The following is an 8,145-nucleotide window of genomic DNA, read 5'->3' on the forward strand; positions in this document are numbered from 1 at the left end:
TTGATCATTTATTGATATTGTCACATCAATAGCAAGATACAAGAATACCATAGTTATTGTGTTCCAGATCTTGTACCAGCGGCGGGTTCATCATGCTACTGAATAACATGTATTTCGTCTCCATGCTCGTCCTAAGCAAGTATAATAGTTATAACTATACCTCGGATAATATGTTATAATATAACATAATATTCTTAGAAGTATATGTATAATTAGCTCGTTGTTACCACTAAACTTAATCTTCGATACCGGCCATGTCGAAAATGCATTTTAAAAATTACACCACGAAAGTAATGCACTAGTATTTTTTTTTTTTTTTTTTTACTACACTATCAGAATTTGTACCAACCACAACAAAAAGTTATTCACAAAAACGTAGTGGCTGGGCAAGCAACATGCTAGCCGGCCATGTTAGAATTTCATGAAAACAATAACACCACAATTTAGTACCCACTTTGTACTTTTTTGCACAGCAGTATCTGAATTTGTCCCCAATACAGTAAACATATATTAATAATAACGTAGTGGTCGGGCCAGCCCCATGCCCGTTAGACCATGTTAGAATTTCATGCCGTTACTGGATTTTCCTGGAAAAATGTTTATGCCACGACTTAGCACTCCTTTAGTACTAACTTGTACGGAAGTATCAGAATTTGTACCCAACACAGTATAAAATTATTACCAAAACATAGTAGCCGGGACAGGGACATGTTTATTTCTTAAAATTGACTATAGCGTAGTAATTACTACGGCATATTGTATGAGTTAATATTATTATTACTGTATTTGTAGCCGTTATATTAAACATTGACAACAAATATGTACAACAGCTGTAACGATGTTCTATGCCAGCTATTATGTACTTTAAAGAATATACTAATCAATAATAAAGCACCCCTTTTATTATTATTACTCAAGTAGCAGAATGTTCTTTCCAACATTTTGTTGCTCTAGTTATAGCCATCATTGGGAATATAAAAGGAAAGAGTCTAGAAGCACTTCACTTCTACTGATAGGTTTCGTTAAGTGGGATTTTTCTTTGAGATATCTTAATTATTATTTTTATTTTTTTTTTTTTTTGAAAAAAAAGAGCGTTAAGATATAACAAATTAATAATTTGTAATAAGCCTCGAGATGATCGCCAACATTTTCCATCAAGTCAGGGGTAACTGTTTTTTTTTTATGGAAATAGCAAAATGGCTGTTTTTAGGAATGTGGCTGGCTATGAATATTTCCCACCAAATTTGTGGGAATTCACTCGTGGGTTTTCCCATACCTTCTTAAGAAAAACATGACTTACTTGTAAAATATTTTAAGATATGTTCCCCCATTTAATTTGTAAAGCCCATTTACATTCCATTTAGAGTTTAACATTCTTTAATAGCATGTGAATTAATATCACAGTCTTTGTTGGTAAACCTAATTATATTCGTTTTAATGGAAATTAATCACAAACTAATGTGATATTGGATTCAGTATGGATATCCTTATTATAGCATGGATGCCTCTTTTAAGAATATGTAATATTAATGATTTACAATGTTTTACACCATTTATATTAGTTTATGATAGGATACGATAAGATAGACGCTCGATATATGTAATAAATACTGGTATTTAGTATTCTGTACCGTTCTGTTCTAGGCGGTGAAGCTTGAAACCAAACATAAGTTCGTTAGGGACACAAGCTGCTGTTAGTCCTACTGCACAGGCTGAGAGTACAGCGATGGATGCAAGGAACTGTCCGCTGCCTATTCCAGCCAAACCTGAAAATTTTAGACTAACTGAATATTAAAATTTAGATAAATAAATTACGGGCATTCATTCAACTTGCATTCAGTTACCCTAACACATAGTTAACACATTCCAAAGCCGCCAACCGCTATACCTCCTGAGCCCCCAGCATCAAGGCCCTGACCCCCGCCCCAAAGCGAGCGCGCTTATCAATGGCTCTGATGTTTATAGGTAAGGCATTCCACAATCGAGAAGAGTGGGGATGAGTGGTATGTGAGTGACACGTTGCGAGTGGGCTCCTTGAATAATTGTTTTTAATACGGGAAATAGTGAAGTGGTTGTGCACATTTTTGTAATAGGTATTGGGACTAACTTTTACTACCATAAAGGTGTACATGGACATATTGTTGCTTACTCGTACCCCGATAATTTGTTTATTTTAATTTTGTCGGAGCCTGTACGCTATCAATTTAGTTCGGCAATGCCAGGTGGTAGTATCCAAGGTCACGACACGTGGAGCGCTCAAGTCCAACAGCGACACTGCAGACGACACAACACCGGCAACTTTACAGTCAGTTGATGATAAATTAAATACAATTATGCAAATACTAAACAGCAATACTGATGACATCAAGGAAATAAAAAAGGAACAGAAGGAGCTCGGATTGTCAATTGAATTATGTCATACTAATATTGATGATTTAAAAATATTAATAAAAGCTCAAGACAACAAGATTAATGAATGTAATGGTGAAATACAGCGTTTAAAACAATGAAAACGTTGAACTACGAAGAAAAGTAAACTCTTTGTCTCATGAAATAAATTGTATGGAACAGTACTCTCACAGAAGTAATTTTAGTCATCTACGGTGTTCCCGAAGAAAAGAATGAACATATTCTTAACGTTGTGAGAAGGGTGGCGGCTGCGATTCAGTTTCCAGAAATGTCTACCAACTTGATAGATGCAGTTCACAGAACGGGGAAGGGAAATAACGCTGAGCCGAGACCCATTATCATCAAATTTATCAGCCGATTAGACAGAGACGAGTTTTTGAGGTGCAGAAAAGTGAGGCGTCATCTGAAGGCAACTGATCTGGGCTACAGCAGCAGCGAAAACTCGATCTACATCAACGAGTCACTGACGCCTTCTACGAGGGAGCTGCTCAAGCTGACCAAGGCGAGGGCGAAAGAGAGAAACTACAGCCAGGTGTGGACCTTCAATTGTTCCGTCTTCGTTCGAAAGGACAAGGGAAATACAACACCTGTGATCAAGATCCTCTCTGTGAGTGACTTGGACAAGATGTGAAATTGTAAGTAGAGCTAGCTGTACGTCTGTATATTGATGCGTTATTATTTATATACTTGTTGCCGATGCATGTTTTGTTTATATATTTATACATTTTATAAACCTTAATGGTTTATTTTGTTATAATCTAAATGGTTTATCTTGTTATACTCTTAATAGTATATTTTGTTATAATCTTAATAGTTTATTTTGTTATAAGTATTTGTTGTTTTTGAAATTTATGTCAGTTTATTTATTTTATTTTGGAATGGTCATGTATGTGTATGTGGGTATGTACATGTATATATACTCGAATGTATGTGTATGTATGTATATATAATGTATTTAATAATAGATCTAGATTATTAGTAACGTCCATATGTCACCTATTTAATATTTATTAACATGACAATATTTACAAATGAGTAATTTAAAGGAATACATATTTATTATCAGAATGTAAGAGGTCTCAGATCTAAAACAACTTCATTTATGAATAACATTCTTGCTTGTAGTTACGATATATTAACTTTGACAGAAACCAATTTACAGTCTGATATACATACCGGTGAACTGTTCCCCGACACTTACAACGTTTTTAAGAAAAGATAGAAATTTGGATGTTACTTACTGGGATGTCAAGTGGAGGGGGTGTTTTAATAGCAGTAAAAGCTAATTTCATTTGTAAAAGAATTTATAGCCTTGAAGTCGACTTACCAGACTGTGAAAATATATGGATAAAGTTGTCAAGTATTGCAGGAAAATCAATATATTTATGTGTTGTTTATATAAGGCCTAGAGCGTCTGTACTAACATACCAAACTTTTATGATAGATTACAGAATAACAATATCATTAATAATTCGTGTGTAAAAATATTAGGAGATTTTAATTTACCGATATTTGGAAGACATTATAACTTAACAATGGGGGATAGATTATGTAGAGAACTATTAATATTTCTAAATACTCATAATTTACAATTGAAAAATAACATTTTGAACTTTCAAAATAAAACCTTAGATTTAGTTATTTCAAACATAGAGAATACCGAGGTGAGTCGGTGTTTGGACCCGCTGGTGGTGGAGGATCCTTATCATCCTGCGATAGAGGTGGAGTGTGTTATCGCGGTACAACAAACGTGTGGGTCAAGGTCGATTGACGAGCCAGGGCTATTGTTATCGCCGGGCAGATTTCCTTGAGTTGTATCGTGGTTTGGCAACAATTGACTGGTCTCAGTTGTATCTGTTATATGATGTTAATGTTGCTCTAGATTATTTTTACAAAGAAGTATATAAGGTTATTAATAACACTTGTCCTCGTAAAAAAATCAAAAGTGTGTAAGTTTCCTGTTTGGTTTACTAAGGAAATTATTTTAGATCTAAAATTAAAAGAAAAAGTTTCGAAAAAAGTATAAACGCTCTGGTAGGCAGGATTATTATGTTTAGATTTTCAAATTTAAGGTCAAAAATTAAAAAAGATATTAAAGTTGCCTACGAAAATTTCGCTATAGAGGCTGAAAATAACATAGTTGCGGACAATAAACAATTTTGGAAGTTTGTAAACAATAAAAAAATCGGCAAGAAAAAATTTGCTAGTAATAGGAGTATAATGGTTTGCAACTTGATAATGGTAATTTGATATCTAATGGCTTTAAAGATTATTTTTAGTTCTGTTTATAATAAATATAACAGTAGAGCCTACAGTAGAGTTGGCAATGGAAGGGGCGACCATGGGTGGGTGCGGGCCATTTAGCTCTGGACCGGGTTACAGAGCAAGATGTCACTTTAGCTATTGAAAAGTTGAAATCTAAGAGCACTGCGGGTCCTGATCTGTTGCCTCAGTATATATTTAAAGGGTGTGCAGATGTTTTTACTCAACCACTGATTTTATATTTATACAATTTAGTTTTGAAATCTAATACATTTCCTGATCAATGGAAGTTGACAAAAATAACTCCAATTTTTAAGAGCGGGAAGGAATCACAGATTGTGAACCACCGACCAGTAGCAGTGTTATCGGCACCAGCTAAGATATTTGAAAATATAGTTCACAAATATTTGTATAACTATTTTAAATCAATATTATCACCTGGTCAACATGGGTTTTTTTTGCCTGGCCGCTCTATTAACACTAACTTATTAAATTTTACAAACTATGTCTCTTCACGGTTGGACTCATCGGTTCAGACTGATGCAATATATCTTGACCTGGCTAAGGCTTTTGATAAGGTGGATCATTTGATGTTTATTTAAAAAATTGCATTTTTATGGTTTATCGAATAATCTAATTAAGTTTTTTTCATACCTATTTAATAAATCGAAAACAGTTTGTCCTATTATAAAGGTTATTTGTCTTCCACTTTTCTAGTACAATCTGGGGTACCACAAGGGTCAAATTTAGGCCCATGTTTATTTACAATAATGATCAATGATCTGTGTGACTTTGTAAAATCTGTAAATGCTCTGTTATTTGCGGACGATTTGAAACTGTTTTATCATATATCCTCAGTAAATGATACGGAAATATTACAATCTGACCTAGATAATGTTAATAACTGGAGCGTTCTTAATAAATTGAGATTTAATGTCTCTAAATGTCATGTGATGTCATTTACCAGGTCAAAAAAACTGTATAATAAAAAATTATAACTTAAATGGCGAAGTAATTGCAAGAGTTTGATTTCAATAAAAGATTTAGGTGTTGTAATTAGTAGTGATTTATCATTTTCCAGTCACATAGAAAATTGTGTCAATTCAGCTAGTCGTATGTTGGGGTTTATAATAAGACAGGGGGTCAATTTTTAAAAACATCAGGTCTTTTATCACATTGTACACATCTTTAGTCAGGTCAAGACTTGAGAACGCCGTCATTGTATGGAATCCAATGCATTTAAATTCACGAAGAACTGATTGAACAAGTTCAAAAAAGATTTTTGAGATATTTATATATATAAATGCTTTAATATATATACATATTTAGTGCCATACATTGAGTTATTAGAATGTTTTGGGCTGGAGAGTCTGAGTCGGAGGAGACGGGTCCTGGCGCAGGTGTAATCTCTGGGGCCTGGTCCGGGGTCGGGTGGACGACGCGAACTGTTTGGGAGTCCTCAGTTATCGAGTGCCAAACTTCAACAGCAGGAACAAATGTTTGTTTCATTTGCCCTATTCACGCACTGCGACGCGTGCATTCTTTCCTCTGTTGAGGATGATGAGGTCTTATAATACAATACTCTTGGGTGGGTCCGACATTGACATTCACCATGACAGCTTGAATGTTTTTCAAAAAAAAGATTAAGCCATTGTTGTCATGAGATCCGTAGGTCAACGTTCTCCATAGGTTTCTCTCCCCGGGCTGTTTTGTTCTCTATGTGGGTTGGTGTTTAGTTATTTATTTTATTACTATTATATTATATTTATTGCATTGTTATTATATTATATTTATTGCATTGTTATTACATTATATTTATTACATTGTTATTATATTATATTTTATTGCACTGTTATTATATTATATTTATTACATTTGTTATTATAGTATATTTATGATATTACACTAGTTACTGTAAGAAAAGTAAAGTAAAGCCAAACGTGAAGAATTGTGTGCTATGGACTGAGCTATAACTCAAACCACTGATGTCTTTTTTGTAATTTTTCTTGAACTGCTATAATGTTATTAGGGTAAATCCTGTTTTATAGCATGTAAATAAAATAAAATAAAATAAATAAAATCGACAGGCAGAAACTGTAAACGACTTACTAAAGGTAGTTGTTCGATGAATTGGGATACATAATAAGGATGTACCCCTCCTTGTACTTCGTTCACTTATTTCAGACATAAATTGAAAGTTTTTTTAAAGATAACTGGGACAATTTGTATTTAAAAGAGCGTGCAACAGAACGAGTGAGTGATAGTCTCGAAGATCTTGTAATTTTAAGATAGATAACTGTTTGAAGAAGGGCGTTATGTGATCATCACGTCTGAGATTGAAAATGAACCTAATGTAAAAGTTCTGAGCACGCTGGAGTCTATTTGAAAGCTCCACAGTCATGTCATTAATGACTATGTCACAGTAGTTGAAGTGAGGCAGTACAAGAGTCTTTATCAGCATTATTTTAACTTGCTGTGGTAGATATGAAGCCAGCCGCTTGAGGCTGTGAACACCGGCAAAGACCCTATTACATGTCAAAGAAGCTTGTTCAGTCCATCTTAAGTGTTTGTCAATAATAAGTCCTAGACTTTTTACTTTCTCAGAGTATTCTAGCTCTTGGTCATTTAGTTTTAATTTGGGAGCCGTAATAAAGTCAATTTCACGAACAAGTTTTGAATGACCTATCAAACTACACTGAGTTTTGTCTACGTTTAACTTTAGTCCATGTTTCCAAGTCCAGTGAGTAACAGCGTCAATATCAGAATTCATGAGAGTCACACAAGTTTGTATTTCTCTTATAGAAAAGTGGCGGTATATTTCTAAGTCATCTGCATATAAATGAAAATTGGAATGAGTAATTTGAGTAGTAATGTCATCGATGTACAGTGAAAATAAAAGTGGCCCCAGGACTGAACCCTGTGGAACTCCACGAGTGACTGGTCTCCATTTCGACTGCTTCTCACCCGACCTGACACACTGGCGTCGTCCCGAAAGATAAGACAACCCACTTGATACTACCATCAGAGAAACCATCCTTCCTAAGTTTGATGAGGAGAAGGGGATAATAAACACAGTCAAAAGCCTTTGAAAAGTCGAAAAGGGTTAAAATGGTTACCTGACTCTTATCAATCAGTATTATCATCAACTCTTTTTAGAAGTGCAGTAGTAGTGCTGTGGTTGGAGCGAAAACAAGATTGAAAATTTGATAAAATGTTATTACTTTCAAGATATATTGAAAACTGCTGATGAACAATCCGCTCCAAACACTTTGATAAAGCAGAGAGTGTACTTATTGGACTGAATTGTGAAGGATTTAGTGGAGAGGAACACTTCTAAAATTGGCGAGCTAAAGCAGACTTCCATGTCAATGGGAACATTGAAGTAGCCAGAGATTTATTGAAAATAGCAGTAATAGTAGGAAGAGTGACTGGTAGAGTATCTTTTATTAACCTTATAGGAATGCCATCAGCCCC

This window comes from Homalodisca vitripennis, chromosome 7, assembly GCF_021130785.1.
Source record: "Homalodisca vitripennis isolate AUS2020 chromosome 7, UT_GWSS_2.1, whole genome shotgun sequence".
Classification (NCBI taxonomy): domain Eukaryota; kingdom Metazoa; phylum Arthropoda; class Insecta; order Hemiptera; family Cicadellidae; genus Homalodisca; species Homalodisca vitripennis.